The sequence below is a fragment of the Cherax quadricarinatus genome, chromosome 63 (assembly GCF_038502225.1).
Source record: "Cherax quadricarinatus isolate ZL_2023a chromosome 63, ASM3850222v1, whole genome shotgun sequence".
In the NCBI taxonomy this organism is placed as follows: Eukaryota; Metazoa; Arthropoda; class Malacostraca; order Decapoda; family Parastacidae; genus Cherax; species Cherax quadricarinatus.
The window spans coordinates 12,704,178-12,728,504 of NC_091354.1; positions in this window are offsets into that span (position 1 = coordinate 12,704,178).

Genomic DNA, 24,327 nt, shown 5'->3' on the forward strand with positions numbered 1-24,327 from the left:
ATAATAGTAATTGAAATAGTAATAGTAGCAATAGTAATAGAGTAATGGTGTTAATCTTAATAGTAGTATTAATCTTAATAGCAGCAGTAATAATACTGATCCTAATAGCTGCTGTAATAATACTATTAGTGCTTGCACTAGTACTAAGAGTAATAGCAGTGACAGTAGCAGTGGTAGTAGCAGTGATAGCAGTGACAATAGCAGTGATAGCAGTGACAGTAGCAGTGGCAGTAGCAGTGATAGCAGTGACAGTAGGAATGACAGCAGCAGTGACAGTAGCAGTGACAGCAGTGACAGCAGTGACAGTAGCAGTGACAGTAGCAATGATAGTGACAGTAGGAATGACAGTAACAGTGATAGTAGCACTGATAGTAACAGTGACAGCAGCAATGACAGTAGCAGTGACAACAGCAATGACAGCAGTGACAGCAGCAGTGACAGTAGCAGTGACAGTAACAGTGATAGTGACAGCAGTGACAGTAGTGATAATAGTGACAGCAGCAGTGATAGCAGTGACAGTGGCAGTGATAGTAGCAGTGATAGCAGTGACAATAGCAGTGATAGCAGTGACAGTGGCAGTAGCAGTGATAGCAGTGACAGTAACAGTAGCAATGATAGCAGTGACAGTAAGAATGACAGCAGCAGTGACAGTAACAGTGATAGTGACAGCAGTGACATTAGCAGTGATAGCAGTGACAGTAGCAGTGACAGTAGCAATGACAGTAACAGTGACAGCCGCAATGACAGTAGCAGTGACAGTAATAACAGTAGCAGTGACAGTAACAGTGATAGCAGTCACAATAGCAGTGATACCAGTGACAGTGATAGTAGCAGTGACAACAGTTACAGTAGCAGTGATAGCAGTGACAGCAGTGACAGTAATAGTGATAGCAGTGACAGTAGCAGTGATAGCAGTGACAGTAGCAGTGAGAGGAGGGACAGTAGCAGTGATAGTGACAATAGCAGTGACAGTAGGAGTGATAGCAGTGACAGTAGCAGTGAGAGCAGGGACAGTAGCAGTGATAGTGACAATAGCAGTGATAGCAGTGACAGTAGCAGTGACAGCAGTGACAGTAATAGTGATAGCAGTGACAGTAGCAGTGATAGCAGTGATAGCAGTGACAGTAGCAGTGAGAGCAGGGACAGTAGCAGTGATAGTGACAATAGCAGTGACAGTAGCAGTGATAGCAGTGACAGTAGCAGTGACAGCAGTGACAGTAGTAGTGATAGCAGTGACAGTAGCAGTGACAGGGACAGCAGTGACAGCAGGGACAGTAGCAGTGATAGTGATAGTAACAGTGATAGCAGGGACAGTAGCAGTGATAGTGACAGTAGCAGTGACAGTAGTAGTGATAGTGACAGTACCAGTGACAGCAGGGACAGTAGCAGTGATAGCAGTGACAGTAACAGTGACAGTAGCAGTGACAGCAGGGACAGTAGCAGTGATAGCAGTGACAGTAGCAGTGATAGCAGTGACAGCAGGGACAGTAGCAGTGACAGCAGGGACAGTATCAGTGATAGTGACAGTTGCAGTGACAGCAGGGACAGTAGCAGTGACAGCAGGGACAGTATCAGTGATAGCAGTGACAGTAGCAGTGATAGTGACAGTAGCAGTGACAGCAGGGACAGTATCAGTGATAGCAGTGACAGTAGCAGTGACAGCAGGGACAGTAGCAGTAATAGCTGTGACAGTAGCAGTGACAGCAGGGACAGTAGCAGTGACAGCAGGGACAGTATCAGTGACAGTAGCAGTGCCAGTAGCAGTGACAGTAGTGACAGTAGCAGTGACAATAGCAGTGACAGCAGGGACAGTAGCAGTGACAGCAGGGACAGTAGCAGTGATAGCAGTGACAGTAGCAGTGATAGTGACAGTAGCAGTGACAGCAGGGACAGTATCAGTGATAGCAGTGACAGTAGCAGTGACAGCAGGGACAGTATCAGTGATAGCAGTGACAGTATCAGTGACAGCAGGGACAGTAGCAGTGATAGCAGTGACAGTAGCAGTGATAGTGACAGTATCAGTGACAGCAGGGACAGTAGCAGTGATAGCAGTGACAGTAGCAGTGATAGCAGTGACAGCAGTGACAGTAGCAGTGACAGCAGGGACAGTAGCAGTGATAGCAGTGACAGTAGCAGTGATAGCAGTGACAGCAGTGACAGTAGCAGTGATAGTGACAGTATCAGTGACAGCAGGGACAGTAGCAGTGATAGCAGTGACAGTAGCAGTGATAGTAGCAGTGACAGCAGGGACAGTAGCAGTGATAGCAGTGACAGCAGTAACAGCAGGGACAGTAGCAGTGATAGCAGTGACAGTAGCAGGGACAGTAGCAGTGATAGCAGTGACAGTAGCAGTGATAGTGACAATAGCAGTGATAGCAGTGACAGCAGTGACAGTAATAGTGATAGCAGTGACAGTAGCAGTGATAGCAGTGACAGTAGCAGTGAGAGCAGGGACAGTAGCAGTGATAGTGACAATAGCAGTGACAGTAGCAGTGATAGCAGTGACAGTAGCAGTGACAGCAGTGACAGTAGTAGTGATAGCAGTGACAGTAGCAGTGACAGGGACAGTAGCAGTGACAGCAGGGACAGTAGCAGTGATAGTGACAGTAACAGTGATAGCAGGGACAGTAGCAGTGATAGTGACAGTAGCAGTGACAGTAGTAGTGATAGTGACAGTACCAGTGACAGCAGGGACAGTAGCAGTGATAGCAGTGACAGTAACAGTGACAGTAGCAGTGACAGCAGGGACAGTAGCAGTGATAGCAGTGACAGTAGCAGTGATAGCAGTGACAGCAGGGACAGTAGCAGTGACAGCAGGGACAGTATCAGTGATAGTGACAGTTGCAGTGACAGCAGGGACAGTAGCAGTGACAGCAGGGACAGTATCAGTGATAGCAGTGACAGTAGCAGTGATAGTGACAGTAGCAGTGACAGCAGGGACAGTATCAGTGATAGCAGTGACAGTAGCAGTGACAGCAGGGACAGTAGCAGTAATAGCTGTGACAGTAGCAGTGACAGCAGGGACAGTAGCAGTGACAGCAGGGACAGTATCAGTGACAGTAGCAGTGCCAGTAGCAGTGACAGCAGTGACAGTAGCAGTGACAATAGCAGTGACAGCAGGGACAGTAGCAGTGACAGCAGGGACAGTAGCAGTGATAGCAGTGACAGTAGCAGTGATAGTGACAGTAGCAGTGACAGCAGGGACAGTATCAGTGATAGCAGTGACAGTAGCAGTGACAGCAGGGACAGTATCAGTGATAGCAGTGACAGTATCAGTGACAGCAGGGACAGTAGCAGTGATAGCAGTGACAGTAGCAGTGATAGTGACAGTATCAGTGACAGCTGGGACAGTAGCAGTGATAGCAGTGACAGTAGCAGTGATAGTAGCAGTGACAGCAGTGACAGTAGCAGTGACAGTAGCAGTGACAGCAGTGACAGTAGCAGTGATAGCAGTGACAGTAGCAGTGATAGCAGTGACAGCAGTGACAGTAGCAGTGATAGTGACAGTATCAGTGACAGCAGGGACAGTAGCAGTGACAGCAGTGACAGTAGCAGTGATAGTAGCAGTGACAGCAGGGACAGTAGCAGTGATAGCAGTGACAGCAGTAACAGCAGGGACAGTAGCAGTGATAGCAGTGACAGTAGCAGTGACAGCAGGGACAGTAGCAGTGATAGCAGTGACAGTAGCAGTGATAGCAGTGACAGTAGCAGTGATAGCAGTGACAGTAGCAGTGATAGCAGTGACAGTAGCAGTGACAGCAGGGACAGTAGCAGTGATAGCAGTGACAGCAGTGATAGCAGTGACAGTAGCAGTGATAGCAGTGACAGCAGTGACAGTAGCAGTGAGAGCAGGGACAGTAGCAGTGATAGTGACAATAGCAGTGATAGCAGTGACAGTAGCAGTGACAGCAGGGACAGTAGCAGTGATAGCAGGGACAGTAGCAGTGATAGCAGTGACAGCAGTGATAGCAGTGACAGTAGCAGTGATAGCAGTGACAGCAGTGACAGTAGCAGTGAGAGCAGGGACAGTAGCAGTGATAGTGACAATAGCAGTGATAGCAGTGACAGTAGCAGTGACAGCAGGGACAGTAGCAGTGATAGCAGTGACAGCAGTGACAGTAGCAGTGAGAGCAGGGACAGTAGCAGTGATAGTGACAATAGCAGTGATAGCAGTGACAGTAGCAGTGACAGCAGGGACAGTAGCAGTGATAGCAGTGACAGTAGCAGTGATAGCAGTGACAGTAGCAATAAGGGACGTATTACCAAAATATTGTTACTCTACTTTGCACTTAATTGGGAACATCTCAAAACTGGTGAGGAGCTTCATGATTCCTCGCATCAAACCGCATAACCTGGCATACCCCAGACACTGTATGACCCATGTGGGTTTAGCAATAGAAGAGTTCAAGGTTCATATAAAAAGAATGAGAAGTGTGGCAATTCCACACTGGTCGTGAAGAATGTTTGGTGCTCTGCTACACACACAAATATATATATATATATATATATATATATATATATATATATATATATATATATATATATATATATATATATATATATATATATATATATGAGAGAGTGGGTGAGATGTTAACAAATTTTGTTGAAAATAAGAAAAAGTTTTGGAGTGAGATTAACAAGTTAAGAAAGCCTAGAGAACAAATGGATTTGTCAGTTAAAAATAGGAGAGGAGAGTTATTAAGTGGAGAGTTAGAGGTATTGGGAAGATGGAGGGAATATTTTGAGGAATTGTTAAATGTTGATGAAGATAGGGAAGCTGTGATTTCGTGTATAGGGCAAGGAGGAATAACATCTTGTAGGAGTGAGGAAGAGCCAGTTGTGAGTGTGGGGGAAGTTCGTGAGGCAGTAGGTAAAATGAAAGGGGGTAAGGAAGCCGGGATTGATGGGATAAAGATAGAAATGTTAAAAGCAGGTGGGGATATAGTTTTGGAGTGGTTGGTGCAATTATTTAATAAATGTATGGAAGAGGGGCTCTGGTGGCCTGGTGGTTAACGCTCTCGCTTCACACGGTGAGGGCCTGGGTTCGATTCCCAGCCAGAGTAGAAACATTGGACGTGTTTCTTTCCACCTGTTGTCTATGTTCCCCATCAGTAAAATGGGTACCTGGGTGTTAGTCGACTGGTGTGGGTCGCATCCTGGGACACTGACCTAAGGAGGCCTGGTCACAGACCGGGCCGCGGGGGCGTTGACCCCCGGAACTCTCTCCAGGTAAACTCCAGGTAAACCTAGGGATTGGCAGAGAGCATGCATAGTTCCTTTGTATAAAGGCAAAGGGGACAAAAGAGAGTGCAAAAATTATAGGGGGATAAGTCTGTTGAGTATACCTGGTAAAGTGTATGGTAGAGTTATTATTGAAAGAATTAAAAGTAAGACTGAGAATAGGATAGCAGATGAACAAGGAGGCTTTAGAAAAGATAGGGGGTGTGTGGACCAGGTGTTTACAGTGAAACACATAAGTGAACAGTATTTAGATAAGGCTAAAGAGGTCTTTGTGGCATTTATGGATTTGGAAAAGGCGTATGACAGGGTGGATAGGGGGGCAATGTGGCAGATGTTGCAAGTGTATGGTGTAGGTCTGTAGGAGGTAGGTTACTGAAAGCAGTGAAGAGTTTTTACGAGGATAGTGAGGCTCAAGTTAGAGTATGTAGGAAAGAGGGAAATTTTTTCCCAGTAAAAGTAGGCCTTAGACAGGGATGTGTGATGTCACCGTGGTTGTTTAATATATTTATAGATGGGGTTGTAAGAGAAGTAAATGCGAGGGTCCTGGCAAGAGGCGTGGAATTAAAAGATAAAGAATCACACACAAAGTGGGAGTTGTCACAGCTGCTCTTTGCTGATGACACTGTGCTCTTGGGAGACTCTGAAGAGAAGTTGCAGAGATTGGTGGATGAATTTGGTAGGGTGTGCAAAAGAAGAAAATTAAAGGCGAATACAGGAAAGAGTAAGGTTATGAGGATAAAAAGATTAGGTGATGAAAGATTGGATATCAGATTGGAGGGAGAGAGTATGGAGGAGGTGAACGTATTCAGATATTTGGGAGTGGACGTGTCAGCGGATGGGTCTATGAAAGATGAGGTGAATCATAGAATTGATGAGGGAAAAAGAGTGAGTGGTGCACTTAGGAGTCTGTGGAGACAAAGAACTTTGTCCTTGGAGGCAAAGAGGGGAATGTATGAGAGTATAGTTTTACCAACGCTCTTACATGGGTGTGAAGAGTGGGTGATGAATGTTGCAGCGAGAAGGCTGGAGGCAGTGGAGATGTCATGTCTGAGGGCAATGTGTGGTGTGAATATAATGCAGAGAATTCGTAGTTTGGAAGTTAGGAGGAGGTGCGGGATTACCAAAACTGTTGTCCAGAGGGCTGAGGAAGGGTTGTTGAGGTGGTTCGGACATGTAGAGAGAATGGAGCGAAACAGAGTGACTTCAAGAGTGTATCAGTCTGTAGTGGAAGGAAGGCGGGGTAGGGGTCGGCCTAGGAAAGGTTGGAGGGAGGGGGTAAAGGAGGTTTTGTGTGCGAGGGGCTTGGACTTCCAGCAGGCATGCGTGAGCGTGTTTGATAGGAGTGAATGGAGACAAATGGTTTTTAATACTTGACGTGCTGTTGGAGTGTGAGCAAAGTAACATTTATGAAGGGATTCAGGGAAACCGGCAGGCCGGACTTGAGTCCTGGAGATGGGAAGTACAGTGCCTGCACTCTGAAGGAGGGGTGTTAATGTTGCAGTTTAAAAACTGTAGTGTAAAGCACCCTTCTGGCAAGACAGTGATGGAGTGAATGATGGTGAAAGTTTTTCTTTTCCGGGCCACCCTGCCTTGGTGGGAATCGGCCAGTGTGATAATAATAATAAAAAAATATATATATATATATATGTATATGTGTGTGTGTGTGTGTGTGTGTGTGTGTGTGTGTGTGTGTGTGTGTGTGTCGTGCCGAATATGTACAACTGGTCAATTAGCAAGAACTCATTTAAAATTAATTCCTTTCTAAAATTTTCTCTTATACGTTTAAAGGTATATTTTTTCATTAATTTTAATGTAAAAATTTTTAATTTTGCTCCAAAAGTATCTTAGAAAACTTACCTAACCTTATTATAACAAGAACAATTTATTTTAGCCTAACCCAACTAAATATATTTTAGATTTGTTTACAATAATTTAATACTAAACAAACACAGTGAAATATATTTTTTTCGTTAGGTTCAGAATGATTTTGGCGAAATTATTGCATACACAAATTTGCGCTTGTCCTATATGGCAAGAAGAGCGTTGCTATTTAAGCCAAGATCGCAAGTTCTGCCTATTCGGCACGACATTATATATATATATATATATATATATATATATATATATATATATATATATATATATATATATATATATATATATATATATATATATATATATATATATATATATATATATATATATATATATATATATATATATATATATATATATATATATATATACGGGGTCAGAAGCTATGATTCGACCCCTGCAACCACAATTATGTGGTTAAAGCCCACGGTGCTCTTTGACTTACTGGTGCTCAGCACTTTGGTCTGAGTGTTGTGTGGTGATTTGTGTTGGGTATCAGTCCCTCAATCTCTCCTGGCTGAGGGACTGACCACCTCAAATACTATTTCTCCAAGGTTGGTGGACTGATTACATGATCTTGAATCCACTACTAGACCTTCTTCCTCTGTATTTGACGGAAGTTATTTTCAACATGTGTATTGAATAGTAGTCAGGAAATTGCGTTCTGACATGGGTGTGATGACTGGTTCCGCCTGTATTGTAGACTTCATCAGTCGAATACTGGGATAAAATGCTATACAGGAGACAGTACACAATGTGGAGAGGAGGTATGAAGTAGTTAGTCCCTCACACTCGAAAGTGTGTGGCAGGGGAGCTCAGTGAAGGTGTGGATAACCTCTGAGGTGTGGATGACCCCTGATTGAGGTGTGGATGACCCCTGACTGAGGTGTGGATGACCCCTGACTGAGGTGTGGATGACCTCTGACTGAGGTGTGGATGACCCCTGATTGAGGTGTGGATGACCCCTGACTGAGGTGTGGATGACCCCTGACTGAGGTGTGGATGACCTCTGACTGAGGTGTGGATGACCTCTGACTGAGGGGTGGATGCTCTTTGACTGGGGTGCCAGTGGAGGTCTTGATGATCTCTGACTGGAATGCCAGTGGAGGTCTTGATGATCTCTGACTGGAATGCCAGTGGAGGTCTTGATGACCCCTGGCTGGGGTGCCAGTGGAGGTCCTGATTACCTCTGGCTGGGGTGCCAGCGGAGGTCTTGATTACCTCTGACTGGGGTGCCACTGGACGTCTTGATAACCTCTGGTTGGGGTGCCAGGGGTGGTCTTGATTACCTCTGGCCGGGATCTGGTGTGTCTTGATGACCTTCGGCTGGGGTGCCAGTGGAGGTCTTGATTACCTCTGGCTGGGGTGCCAGTAGAGGTCTTGATGACCTCTGGCTGGGATCTGGTGTGTACTAACAAAGCTTTTAGATCCTCGTAACGAGACACTGACCGGGTGAAGTGGCTGTCTTCCTGAGAAATTAGAAGCAAGTGTGTTATCATCGCTGATCAGATGACGTGAAGTCAGCAGGGGTAGTCGACCACCGGCAAATATACCTAACTAGACACACAAGAAGTGCATAGTTGTAGCCACCTGAAAAAAATCCTTCAATACAGACTCGTCACCACACAAAACATGTCGCTGAAACGGCTCTTTTGGGGTGATAGGAATATTCTTCATCTATTGCTTTTATTTAATGTTATTTACTGTTTTTTTTTTTGTGTGTGTGTTTATAAAGGTATAAAGTGCAGAAGACTGTTATTGATAACTCTGAAAAAATGGATATTGGAAAAGTGTTGCATATGAGTGTCCACTATTAAAAATAGATTATCTGAATTTATCATATTCTCAATAGCATGAAAATGCATAATCAACGGACATTCTTGAAAAAAAAAAGTGAAAATTTTGAAAAAAAAACAAAAAAAATTCTCAATAAAAACCAATAAAATAAAATATTTTTATAGTGAATTTGATGAAAGTCACGACATGACTTTCAAGAATGATGACTTCTTATAATATCAGAAAGAATTTTTATGTCTTCAAATGGCTCTAATTTTTATTCTAACCATTAATTTTTCGCATCAAACAATTCTATGATAATGATTTTTATACAATACAATAATGACTTCGAGAGTGTATAAATCTGGAAAGGTTGGAGGGAGGGGGTAAAGGAGGTTTTGTGTGCGAGGGGCTTGGACTTCCAGCAGGCATGCGTGAGCGTGTTAGATAGGAGTGAATGGAGGCAAGTGGTTTTTAATACTTGACGTGCTGTTGGAGTGTGAGGAAGGTGACATTTATGAAGGGATTCAGGGAAACCAGCAGACCGGACTTGAGTCCTGGAGGTGGGAAGTACAGTGTCTGCACACTGAAGGAGGGGTGTTAATGTTGCAGTTTTATAACTGTAGTGTAGGCACGCCTCTGGCAAGACATTGCTGAAGTGAATGATGAAAGTTTTTCTTTTTCGGGCCACCCTGCCTTGGTGGGAGACGGCCAATGAGTTAATAAAAAAAGCAAAAAAAAAAAAAGTCTGCAGGAAGAGGCTGCCTTTGTTGTACACCAAATATCCATTTTGTGGACAGCAACACAAGAGCATATACATATATAAAAGCCTAGGAACTAGGTTCTAAAATATATACGTATATCTATAGATTATGTCTCATAGCATTTGTAAGCAAATTTAGGATATTTGCTTAGTATGCCTGATATCTTAGATTCATTAATGAGATATCCTGACATAGTGTAGACAGTGCAAAATATACTTAAATATACCGACTTTGATTATTTTAAGAGTCTAGGGAATATTGTGGCAAAGATTATGTTGGCTTCCTAAAGACCCTTCACGTTAAGTACAGTTATATACAAGCTTTGAGAATCTGGTGTTGGTGTCGGCATCTACCTGAAGGTATAAGCAGAGTCATTGACCATCCTATTCTCCTTGTTTCTTGTGTATTTCTGTTGCCAACGATATTTCTCGCTATATTTACATAATCAAACACGCGTAAAAGGCCACTGTTTTCATCATATTTTGCAATGGGAGCAGCTGCCTAGGTAAAGAAGAAGGAGGGAGGGAAAAACGGGGCTCTCTTTCTCTCGCCCTCAGTAAAATTAGACACACCAGCAACAGACCGAGCAACGTAGTCAGTTCCAATATTTACGACCAGCATTGTAAGATAAAGTTTAAAGGGTATCCCAGCAGCTGTGTGTACAAAAACACGCTAAAACTGCTCAGCTAACGAACTAGACGAACTTCACCTGGGTGCTAGACGACTCTTGTGAGTGGCGTCCTGGGAAGGTAAGAGAGTTAAAGAACCTTAGATAAACCTGTGCTTTGAAGTGCGCTGAGGATAGCAGATCTTAGCGAGATAGTACTCACTCTAAGAATAATAATTTGTCTTGCATTGTCTGTGCAACATATTCTGTCTTAAATTAATTTTATTCGTATACAGTATTACGTTGGCGATTCTGTCAACAGAGACTTCTTGAACAAGAATCCTTCCAAGGAGTTCTTGAACAAGAATCCTTCCAAGGAGTTCTTGAACAAGAATCCTTCCAAGGAGTTCTTGAATAAGAATCCTTCCAAGGAGTTCTTGAACAAGAATCCTTCCAAGGAGTTCTTGAACAAGAATCCTTCCAAGGAGTTCTTGAACAAGAATCCTTCCAAGGAGTTCTTGAACAAGAATCCTTCCAAGGAGTTCTTGAACAAGAATCCTTCCAAGGAGTTCTTGAACAAGAATCCTTCCAAGAACGACACTCTCCTTTTATGCTAAGTCTTGCTTCTGAAAAGTTCACAAACGAGATCTCGGTGTTAGTGTGTAGAGTGCATGTATTCTTAGTGTAATAGCTTCGGCCTGCGACATATTCTTTGACTCTGGTATCAAGGTCACTGTTGGTTTCACCGACACAAATCTTGTCACATTGTTCACTAGGTATGGTATAGACACCGGCAGTTGTGCTGTTGATTAAATATTTTATGGCTTAAGATGAAATTGGTGATAGTGATGTTAGTGTTAGCCAAGATTTTGGTAAAGTTGTTGCTGGTGTTGACAGGAAGGGCAAGATACTTGCTGGTGTTGACAGGAAGGGCAAGATACTTGCTGGTGTTGACAGGAAGGGCAAGATACTTGCTGGTGTTGACAGGAAGGGCAAGATACTTGCTGGTGTTGACAGGAAGGGCAAGATACTTGCTGGTGTTGACAGGAAGGGCAAGATACTTGCTGGTGTTGACAGGAAGGGCAAGATACTTGCTGGTGTTGACAGGAAGGGCAAGATACTTGCTGGTGTTGACAGGAAGGGCAAGATACTTGCTGGTGTTGACAGGAAGGGCAAGATACTTGCTGGTGTTGACAGGAAGGGCAAGATACTTGCTGGTGTTGACAGGAAGGGCAAGATACTTGCTGGTGTTGACAGGAAGGGCAAGATACTTGCTGGTGTTGACAGGAAGGGCAAGATACTTGCTGGTGTTGACAGGAAGGGCAAGATACTTGCTGGTGTTGACAGGAAGGGCAAGATACTTGCTGGTGTTGACAGGAAGGGCAAGATACTTGCTGGTGTTGACAGGAAGGGCAAGATACTTGCTGGTGTTGACAGGAAGGGCAAGATACTTGCTGGTGTTGACAGGAAGGGCAAGATACTTGCTGGTGTTGACAGGAAGGGCAAGATACTTGCTGGTGTGGTAACTTGAGTTACGCAGTGTCTCAGTTTTCTCCCTGCAGTCCATGGTGAAATATTGTGGGTAGTGAAATTCAAAGAAAACTTGATTAATGTAATTTTCTTTGAATTTCACTGCCCACAGTATTTCACCATGGACTGCAGGGAGAAAACCGAGATACTACGTAATTCTAGTTTCGTAAACAATTGCAGTTTATTATGGAGGAGAATGGTCAATCAGGACAAAATACGCCCGAAAACACTTAAGCTCTCTCCTCAAGCTTCTGGGAGGATTCTTGCCCAAGAAGCTCTTCGAAGGATTCTTGTTAGGATAGTCCTTGGAAGGATTCTTGCCCAATAAACTCACGTCTCTCGAAGAATGTAACTTGATTAATGTAACTTGACTCACGAAATCGTAATGACTCGATTGCAAACAAACCATACCACGGGTGGGGATTGAAGCTAGCTGGCCCACTAACTAAAGCTACGGTCTGGAATTTTGAGACTCTCTGACCGCGGGTTCAATCCCCACCCATGGTATGGTTTGATTAATGTAATTACATTCTTCGAGAGACGTGGGTTTATTGGACAAGAATCCTTCCAAGGACTATCCTAACAAGAATCCTTCAAAGAGCTTCTTGGGCAAGAATCCTCCCAGAAGCTTGAGGAGAGAGCTTAAGTGTTTTCGGGCGTATTTTGTCCTGATTGACCATTCTCCTCAATAATAAACTGCAATTGTTTACGAAACCAGAGGCTCCTGGAACGGCTCATCGGATTCCCAATGAATCGTGAAGAGTGCAGACGCTGAAAGATCATCACGATGGTGGAAACAGCTGAAGTATTCAACCTTAGTAATGTTTACGAAGATAATGATGAATGACTGTTAAAGAGGCTACCTAAACATGTGTGTTAAATACCTGAGGTGAGAATCCTGCGACGCGCAGCTGGAAGAGACAACGAGAGGTATGATAGATGAAAGCATGCTAAAGGAGAAAAGAAGTATGAGAAACACGAGTAAATGATAAGGACACAGCGTAAGAATTTATTAAGACAAATTTTAGCTCAAAGTTAACGCTTTCACTCTCTCTCTCTCTCTGTCTCTCTCTCTCTCTCTCTCTCTCTCTCTCTCTCTCTCTCTCTCTCTCTCTCTCTCTCTCTAACATCTAAAAGGCTATGTATTTTAAAAGCTACTAGCAGTTATCTTACCTCATCTCCTTGTAAGTATGAGCTGTTATCTTATCAAAGAGCTATAAGCTGTTATCTTACATTATCTAAAAGCTATGAGTTATCTTACCTTATCTAAAAACGATGAGCTGTTATCTTATCAAAGAGCTATAAGCTGTTATCTTACATTATCTAAAAGCTATGAAATGTTGTCTTACATTATCTAACTATGAGCTGTTATCTTACATTAAGTAAAAGCTATGAGCTGTTATCTTACCTTATCTATGAGGTGTTATCTTAACTCAGCTGCTTACAGGTCATGAGGTGTTATATTAACTCATTCAAGCAGTAACCTACTATCCTTCCTCCGCTCCTTAGAAGCAATGAGCTGTTAGCTAATCACAACCTGTTAGTTGTTATCTAAGCTACTTACAACCTATTATCTGTTATCTTACCTCAGTTCATATCTCAGCCTGACATCCCAGGTAGTTTCTTCACCAAGTGAGTTTACTGTTATACACTGAGTACATTATTCATCCAGAATATTTGAGAGTGAAAGGTGGATCAGGATTAAGGTATATTTTATGCAGGCGCTAAACCCGTCCGAGTCAATAAGCGCAAAGACTGATGGAGTACTGATTCACCATCCGATCAGCCCCGTGCGTAAGCCTGGTGTTGTGATATGGTCGGCTGGACGCATTTCTCCCGAGGATGACTTCAGTATGGTAGATTAAGAGTGGTTGTGGCTGTCAGTCTTGTGGTACAATGGCTATCTCCTGGTTATGGTTGTCTGTCTTGTGCTATATTAGCTGTCTTGTGGTTATGACTGATCGCATCTTATTCACCAGATGCTATATGACTCATACGGGTCCAGCGCTTCCTGTGAATATTAAAATAATTATTAATAAAATATCATAATAATTACTACTACTAGTATTAATAATAATAATAATGGTATGCAACTAGCTATTTAGGGAGCCATTTTAGATTGTTGATTGTTAGACTGACACCTGCTGATTGTTACACCGTGTTACCCTTAAGGGTTTAGCGGTGACTCTTGAATATATTAATAATGGAAAATTGTAAAGGGTTCAAGATATTTTAAAACAATTAATATATATATATATATATATATATATATATATATATATATATATATATATATATATATATATATATATATATATATATATATATATATATATCCTATGTAGTAGGTTGGTAGACAGCAACCACCCAGGGAATTACTACCGTCCTGTGGTAGTAGGTTGGTAGACAGCAACCACCCAGGGAGGTACTACCGTCCTGCCAAGTGAGTGTAAAACGAAAGCCTGTAATTGTTTTACATGATGGTAGGATTACTGGCGTCTTTTTTTCTGTCTCATAAACATGCAAGATGTCAGGTACGTCTTGCTACTTCTACTTACACTTAGGTCACACTACACATACATGTACAAGCATATATATACACACCCCTCTGGGTTTTCTTCTATTTTCTTACTAGTTCTTATTCTTGTTTATTTCCTCTTATCTCCATGGGGAAGTGGAACAGAATTCTTCCTCCAAAAGCCATGCATGTTGTAAAATGCCGGGAACAAGGGGCTAGTAACTCCTTTTCCTGTATATATTACTAAATTTAAAAAGAGAAGCTTTTGTTTTTCTTTTTGGGCAACCCTGCCTCGGTGGGATACGGCCGGTGCCGTATCTAAATGATAAAAGAGGGAGTATTATTTGTTGAAGTGCATGCTGCTAGGATCAGCAGTTTGATTGATCAAGGCATCAAGCAGAAGGCCTGGTCATGTACTAGGCCAGCAGGAGGGATGACACCCGGGACCCGTAATGTTTCCTTACACCTGCTGGCTCTATTCACCTAGCTATAAATAGGTACCTGGGTGTTAATCGACTTGTGTGGGTTGCATCATGGGGGAGGGGGAAAAATAAAAGGATACCTGGAGGTTACCTTGAGGTTATTCCGGGGATCAACGCCCCCGCGGCCCGATCCATGACCAGGCCTCCCGATGGATCAGCGCCTGATCAACTAGGCTGTTAGTGCTGGCCGCACGCAGTCCAACGTACGAGCCACAACCCGGCTGATCTGGCACTGACTTTAGGTATCTGTCCAGCTCTCTCTTGAAGGCAGCCAGGGGTTTATTGGCAATTCCCCTAATGCTTGATGGGAGGCTGTTAAACAGTTTTGGGCCCCGGACACTTATGGTGTTTTCCCTTAGTGTACCAATGGCGCCCCTACTTTTTATTGGGGGCATTTTGCATCGCCTGCCCAGTCTTTTACTTTCGTAGGGAGTGATTTCTGTGTGCAGATTTGGGACCATTCCTTCCAAGATTTTCCAAGTGTAGATTATGATATATCTCTCCCTCTTGCGTTCCAACGAGTGCAAGTCAAGTGCTTCCAAGCGTTCCCAGTAGTTAAGGTGCTTGACAATTTATACGTGCAGTAGAGGATCTCTGTACACTCTCTAGATCTGCGATTTCACCTGCCTTGAATGGAGATGTTAATGTACAGCAGTATTCCAGCCTAGAGAGAACAAGTGATTTGAAAAGGATCATCATTGGCTTGGCATCTCTCGTTTTGAAGGTTCGCATTATCCATCCTATCATTTTCTTTGCATGTGCGATCGTGGCACTGTTGTGATCCTTGAAAGTGAGTTCCTCAGACATTACTACTCCCAGGTCCCTTACATTATTTTTCCGCTCTATTGTATGGCCAGAGTCAGTAGTATACTCTGTTCTAGTTATTATCTCCTCCAGTTTTCCATAACGGAGTAGTTGGAATTTGTCCTCATTGAACATCATATTGTTTACCGTTGCCCACTGGAAAACATTGTTTATATCTTCTTGGAGGTTAACCGCGTCCTCAGCAGATGACAGCCTTATGCAGATCCTAGTATCATCCGCAAAGGATGATACGGTGCTGTGATGTATATCTCTATGTCTGATATGAGGATAAGGAATAAGATGGGGGCGAGTACTGTGCCTTGTGGAACGGAGCTCTTCACTAAGGCAGCCTCCGATTTAACCACTATTCTTTGTGTTCGATTTGTTACGAAGTTGAAGATCCATCTCCCCACTTTCCCAGTTATTCCTTTAGCACGTATTTTATGGGCTAATACGCCATGATCGCATTTGTCAAATGCTTTTGCAAAGTCAGTGTATATTACATCTGCATTCTGATTTTCTTCCAGTGCATCCAAGGCCATATCATGGAAATAAATGGTATAAAATACCGACACAATGGAAATATAAACACAAATGCAGTATAATGTGATCCTTTATTGTCACGTGTGTGACTTGAAAAAGCCCACTGTGTGGGTGAAACGTTGTCAATAAAGGATCACATTATACTGCATTTGTGTTTATATTTCCAAGGCCATATCATAGTGATCCAGTAGTTGTGAGAGGCAGGAACGACCTGCCCTGAACCCATGTTGCCCTGGATTGTGCAGATTTTGGGAATCCAGGTGATTTGCAATCATCCTTCTTAGCACTCTTTCAAAGATTTTTATGATGTGGGACGTCAGAGCTATTGGTCTATAGTTCTTAGCTAATGCTTTGCTGCCACCTTTATGGAGTGGGGCTATATCCGTTGTTTTAAGTGACTGTGGAATTTCACCCATGTCCAAGCTCCTCCTCCATAGTGTACTTAGGGCACGCGAGAGGGGTTTCTTGCAGTTCTTAATGAAAACAGAGTTCCACGAGTCTGGGCCCGGGGCTGAGTGCATGGACATGTTGTCAATGGCTTTTTCGAAATCTATCGGAGTCCTCGATGACGCACTGACTCTCTAGGGTTATCCTGGGTGACTAACCCTCCGGGGTTAAAAATCCCAACATATCTTGCTTATATCCTAGGATGATACAGATGAGAGGAAGACCTCACATTGCTTTCAGTCAAGAAACTGAAGTGATCAGTCTTTGTCAGTGCGAGATACAGATTGAAGGGACTCTCTCTCTCTCTCTCTCTCTCTCTCTCTCTCCCAGTGGGCCGTGGGAGCCCAACATGGACCATTGTGGACCGTATTTGCCAACTGTCGTGGACCGCCTGACCCAGCCCCTTTGTAAGACCCAGCGCCGGAAGTCCACAATTATTTATGGATACAATTTTGGGTGCCAGACAGAGTGGCGGCCTCTGAAGGAAGAGAGGAAAATGGAGGGATGGAAGAAAGAAGGAAAAAAGGGAGAGGAGGAGGACTGGAAGAGAGACGGATAAAAGGAGAGAGGGAGGGATGAGTGATAGAGGAGGAGGGAGGGAGATAGTGAAAGTGAAAGTGAGGAATATGAGGAGCAAGGAAGGGAAGGGGAGAGAAAGACAGAGAGGGAAGACGAAAGGGATGGACGAGGATGGGATAGGGAAGGAGGGACAGTGGATATTATTTAAAACCAAAATTGGATACATCTTTAGTGTGTTGCCACATTACTTTATATGATAGTTACTCAGTGGAAGAAAAGCTAGCTGTGTTTCCCTGTTATAGTCCATCACGCAGGATGATGTTCGTGCAAGGTGTTAAAATGTGTCATCCTGAGCTGGCAGACTTCAGTAGTGTTAGCATGAACTGGCAGACTTCAGTAGTGTTAGCATTAACTGGAAAAACTTCAGTAGTGTCAGCCTGAGATGGGAGACTACTTCAGTAGTGTCAACCTGAGCTGGGAGACTTAAGTAGGGCCAGGAGGACATCGTCAAGTATTCCATTAAAGGTACATCATCTTCTGCAACAAAGGTGACACACTAGACACGACGTACATTTCCAGTTCCAACACTACAACAGAAGAAAATATGAGAACATTGTTTGTGCCTTTGAACCCACAAGTTGCACCTTCACCTGCGTCCTCCGAGGATTATTGAAACTACATCCACAGGATCCCCAATGGAACGACATTATCCTGTCCCTCCCCACCCTATCAGAACTTTGTCAACGAGTGCGACTACAGTCAGTACACTGTCCCCAACTCTTTGTCGATGATTACACTGTCCCTGTCTCTTCTTCAACGACCACACCGCTGCCCCCAGCTCTTCTTCAGTGACTACACTGTACCCTTCTCTTCATTAACGACCACACTGTGTCCCTGCTCTTCATCAACGGCTGTAGAAGACCTTATAAATTATACAGAACCCTCCAAATACATAATCCTGTTTGTTGACAGCACAAACAGTAGCCTAATACCTGGGCCAAAGAAGATAAACAGAACACTTTACCGACACGATGGAAGCTGAAACGAAGACGCAAGATAATGAAAAACTTGGCAATAAAGAATCTCACTACAGTGGATTTGCATGTGTGTATATTTCCACCGTGGCCAAAGCCATCATCTGAATTGCTAACTTATCCTCCAGTGCAATCAAAGACTTGGTTCAGAAAGATACGTGATCAAATACCATGGAAACCAGACGTCATTTCAGAATTCGCCCTCTCAAGAAGTACATACCAACGCCCAGCCTAATACAGAACGCCAGCATATGATCAGGAATCATATAGCCCAAGGAACATCCTATCCAAATTTTTAGCTTCACCACAGGTCATTGACTGACTGGTCAATTAGTTGTTCCAGTGACTGGTTCAATGAATGGTCGAGTAGTTGTTCCAGTGATGGTCAGGTAGTTGCTCCAGTGACCGGTTCAGTGACTGGTCAGGTAGTTGTTCCAGTGACTGGTCAATTAGTTGTTCCAGTGGTTCAGTGACTGATCAGTTAGTTGTTCCAGTGATTAGTTCAGTGACTGGTCAATTAGTTGTTCCAGTGAATGGTTAGTTAGTGGTTCCAGTGGCTGATTCAGTGACTGGTCAGGTAGCTGTTCCAGTGACTATTTCAGTAATTGGCTCAGTGACTGTTCCAGTGACTGGCCCAGTGTACAGTACTGGTGGCAGTCGCTCAGTGCTGACGTAACTTATTACCGTTACCTGTTTGTTGCAGGAGCCCTGTTAATGAGTCTTATCTGTTCTCCCGAGTATCCTCTACGTTGTGATCATGTCTCTCTGCATCTTCCGCTCTATAAGTGTCGCGCAATTTGTCTTCATGGTTCTTGTTCCTTCGGCACAACTTTGTGTGTGTGTGTGTGTGTGTGTGTGTGTGTGTGTGTGTGTGTGTGTGTGTGTGTGTGTGTGTGTAGGTCTCACCACACAGGTTGTGTCAGCGCGCGCACACAATGGTCGTGTCGTGTCCAGGAGGTGAGGTAAGGAAGAGACGACATCTCTCCCTTTAGGGGGTCTTAATGGCGCTAATGGTACCATTCTCCACGGCGCCACCGCCCTTCTCCTGTTTACTTAATGGCACCATTCTGTTTCCTTTATAGTTTTGTAAACAGGTACAACGGGGAGTACCTTCTGTTTGTAATACGGTAGCTTCTGTTGGTTAGAGGCTAGCTATTGTTAGAAGCGTCTGTTGGTCAGAGGTAGCCTCTGTTAGTAACATAGTTGCTTATGTTGATCAGAAGTAGCTACTGTTAGTGATATAGTGGCGTCTGTTGGTCAGGGGTAACCTCTGTTAGTAACACGGTTGCTTCTGTTAGTAAGATGTGACTTCTTGTCTTTGGAAGGAGAAGGGTAGTAGCGCACTCAGCTCGCACAATGAGGTTCGTGGTTCAATCCCCAGTACGGGTGGCGACATTAGGGCGTGTTTACTTAAGACACCTGCTGTCCCTGTTCACCTAGCAGCAAGGAGGTACCTAGATGTTAGCCCATTGGTGTGAGTCGCATTCTGTACACAAAATGAGCCTAATTTGCCCTAAATGCTCTGCATAACAAGGGGCTTTCTATACAGTATGTCACTGATGCCAGCTATGGTCTGTATAAGTTGTATCATGTACAGATAAAGATTATTATTATTATTATTATTATTATCATCTGTGGCAAGGTTGGCAGCTCTCTCTCTCTCTCGCACACTCTCTGGCTCTTTCTCCTTAACTTTCACTACTCTTTGCGAACACCAGAAAATCAAAACATCCGTCACATTCACCAGACCAGAATAACATAAACAACACGCGGTGAAAATACCCAACAAGACCTCCATCTTGGGTGTATGTCGTTCCCAAACTATCGTCCAGCGGCTCGCCCCTCAGTACTCGTTTCAGTTTTTTTCCTCTCTATTTTCTAGCATCCCACCACTTTCTAGAGTCATTTTCCTTTTTCTAGAATCATCCTCTTCTTTCTAGAGTCGTCATCCTCTTTCTAGAGTACTATTCTTTCTAGAGTCATCCTCTTTCTGAAGTGCTCCTATTCTTTCTAGAGTCCTCCTTCTCTTTCTAGAGTTATTCTCCTTTTTATTGAGTATCCTTTTTCTAGAGTCATCTTTCTCTTCTTAGAGTCATCCTCTTTTCAGAATCATCCTTCCCTTTCTAGAGTCATCCTCCTCTTTCTACATTTTTTCCATGCTCTTGTACTTTTTGTCGTTGACTCTGCATCTTATGGTACTCGTTGCCTCCTTGTCTTTTGATGAATAAGACACATGTTAAACGCTTGGGTGTCTTTATTGCCAATAAAGATTCCCAGGTATTGCACATGTTTGAGTCATCAACTTGGTAGGTAATGTTTACATTACAATCAGCAATATGGTACATGTCTTTTCTTCGTCTTGGAATAAATTCCTGCTTCCTAGTGCTTTCTAACTAGGTATATCAACTCGTTCTTCTTTCCGTTTTATTTTGTTGTCCCACTGTACATCATTCACGAAGTCTTTTCCTCCCTTAGAGTCCTATTCTGAAGGCAGGATTTCTTGCCTTCTCCCGTGATTCTATCCAAGTTACCTAAAGTCAGCTATATCTCAGGACTGTGTGGCTGATGGCTGCCAGAGGCTAGGTATAGGATCAAGCCTCCACCACTCCTTGTGCTGAATGACTCATACGGACTCAGTACGCCATATAAAAATAATAATAATTATAATAATAATAATGTTGATTCAAGGTTACTCTATACCGAAGGATTTTGTCTCTTGATATTTGGTTTTCAATGACCAGGATGACTGCAGGGACACACGTCCCACTAGTACCTGCCCAGCCTCAAGAACATTCTTTCCTGCCTTTTCACCTGACTTCTCTAGTATTAAAGGCCTGGCCGTCTGCCTCTGCTTTAGGCTTGAGAGACTGACCACTTCCTACCAAGGTTGAAGGACTGGCCACATAGGATGACAATGAATATGATTCATATATATAATATATATATGTATATAATCAGGGAAGAAGGAGGGGCAGCCGCCAGCTTCAGGTAGTCCCAGAAGTGTAGAAAATATGGAGAACTTGCCCATCATTATATGTTTGTTCCCATAGGCTCAGAGACTCTTGGTTCATGGGGAAAGAGTGCATCCAAGGTACTAAGGAGCTAGGCAAAAGACTCATCAGGGTAACTGGGATCCCAGGGCAGCTAGTTTTCTGTTCCAGAGACTCGGTGCGGGTGTTCAGAGGGGTAATGCCTGCTGTATTTTGGACACGCGCCCGAGTTCTGAGGAGCTGGATGAGATTCTCGCGTTATAATCAGTGACAAACATGTAACAGTATGTGCTAGACATGTATCTCTCACATCTCATGTACTGTATATGCCATCTTTATATCAACAATGTATCTCTTAAACCTTTTTCTACCATATTATATATATATATATATATATATATATATATATGTCGTGCCGAATAGGCAGAACTTGCGATCTTGGCTTAAATAGCAACGCTCATCTTGCCATATAGGACAAGTGAAAATTTGTGTCTGCAATAATTTCGCCAAGATTATTCTAAACCTAACGAAAAAAATATATTTCACTGTGTTTGCTTAGTATTAAATTATTGTAAACAAATCTAAAATATATTTAGTTGGGTTAGGCTAAAATAAATTGTTCTTGTTATAATAAGGTTAGGTACGTTTTCTAAGATTCTTTTGGTGCAAAATTAACTTTTTTTACATTAACATTAATGAAAGAAATATATCTATAAACGTATAAGAGAAAATTTTAGAAAGGACTTAATTTTAAATGAGTTCTTGCTAAATGACCAGTTTTACATATTCGGCACGACATATATATATATATATATATATATATATATATATATATATATATATATATATATATATATATATATATATATATATATATATGCAATAAGATCACAGTAAACAGGTGATATCAGAATATGCAAAACAACCACTCTGAAAGAATAGAGAAATTCCAAGCGCTTTCGTGACTACTCACATTATCAATGAACAATGAAAGTTGAGCATCAAAGGATGGTATATAAAGGGTCTAGCCCACATCTCACTATCACATCCCACAACAAAGGAACACCTGACACGCGACTCATAAGAAAGGGAACACTGCAGCGGGCCATCCGGCCGAACTATACAGGTCCTTCACACGACCCACCAACAAACTATTCTACCCAAGAAATAAGAATTTTAAAAATTATTATTTGTCCAATTTATTATTAAATTCTTCCCAAATTCTATTAATTATAAATGGATCTAATTTATATAAACCAAAGGAAATATTCATATTATTGTCAAAACTGCTTTTTATGAAACAAGATTCAATTATATTCCTGTCGACCATGGACTTGCTTGATACAACTTTCTCAACTTTTTGAAAATCAATTGGATGGTTAAAATCTCTCACATGAATAAATGGAGCATTGGAATCTTGTCCAGTTCTAATGCTATATTTATGTTGTTTTAATCTTAGTTCGAGATTTTTACCAGTTTCTCCGTAATAAACTTTATCGCAAATTTTACAAGGAATCTTATAGACACATCCGTCAGCATTTTGGGGGGAATTCTTTATCAAAAGTTTTTTTACTGTATCAAGATTTTTAAATACAACTTTAATATTAAAAGTCTTAAGAGAAGGCATATCAACCAAGTTTTCATGGTAAGGGAGAACCAACATATTTTTAGTTGAATAAGGCTGGTTGTCCCTTTTTGGATTGTAAAAAGTATTTCTAGCAACTTTAAAAGATTTATCAATTACGTTTCTTGGGTATTTCAAATCATTACCTATTTCATAAATTTTGGATATTTCCTCATCTATGAATTCTGGACTACAAATTCGTAAAGCTCTCAAAAACATTGATGAGAAAACAGACAGTTTAACCCTATCGCGTGTCAGGTATTCCTTTGTTGTGGGATCTGATAGTGAGGTGTGGGCTAGACCCTTTATATACCTTCCTTTGATGCTCTACTTGCATTGTTCCTTGATAATGTGAGTAGTCACGAAAGCACGTGAAATTTCTCTATTCTTTCACAGTGGTTGTTTTGCATATTCTGAAATCACCTGTTTATTGTGATCTTATTGCATATATATATATATATATATATATATATATATATATATATATATATATATATATATATAATTTATATATATATATATACAAACATTAACATTTATGAAAATAATGTTTATCAAATGATAAACTAACAAAAACAAAGCAAAAAATAATAGCATTAACAAAGAGCAAGAGCAGCTTTAGGCGACAACGACAACAATGAGTTATAACAAGAAGAGGAGCCCAAGAAGGCTAACAACCCCAGGAGGACTTCATAACACCCAAGTCATGGAGGGACCGTTGTGGAGTTCCTCAGGCAGGACCACTGTCACCAACAGTCACCCCCCGGGGCTGTTAATAGACTATACTCTGTCTACGGTCTTCTTTGCCCTTCCCCAATCTTCTTGACTTTGCATTTGTTAATGTTCCTGACGTGTCTGCACACCATCAATTAATGATCCACAAGTGCATCAATGACTTCCCTCATTGATGCTCGGTGAAAGACTGTGTCCCAACACACAGGGTAGCTCGAGGATGATGGGGAAAATACCCTTGTTTTCGAGATGAGAAATCACGGAAGGGTAAAAGGTTTGAACTCATGGCAATTAAGTCCTACATCTCCGAGGCCAGTGCGCTAACCACTGGGCCTGCTGGCTCTAGTAAGGTTCATCTACCTACGCATATTTCTATACACCTGCATTTATGGTCACAGTGGTGGCCCATGCTAACCTCCCTATGGAGTATAGAAATATATCTAGTTGGATGAATATTATTAAAGCCAGCTGGCCCAGTGGTTAACGCACTGGCCTGTGAGTTTAACGACTCACTTATCATGGGTTCAGACCCCTCCCGGTCCGTGGTTTGTTTACAATCGTCTTATTACAATTTCGTGAGTCTTCAAGATGAGGTAAGGAAGGCAGGTTCCTTCCGGAGACGTGCCTGGATGCTGGTGATGGGGCTCTTGAGGCAAGGAGTTGGAGCTATCCTTCCCTTCCTTGGATCAAATCGGTTTACTTCACACTGCCTTGCAGGTCTATGGATTTTACTGTGACATCATAGCTGTGTCACCATCACAGCTGTGTCACCATCACAGCTGTGTCACCATCACAGTTGTCACCCTCACAACTGTCACCATCACAGCTGTGTCACCAT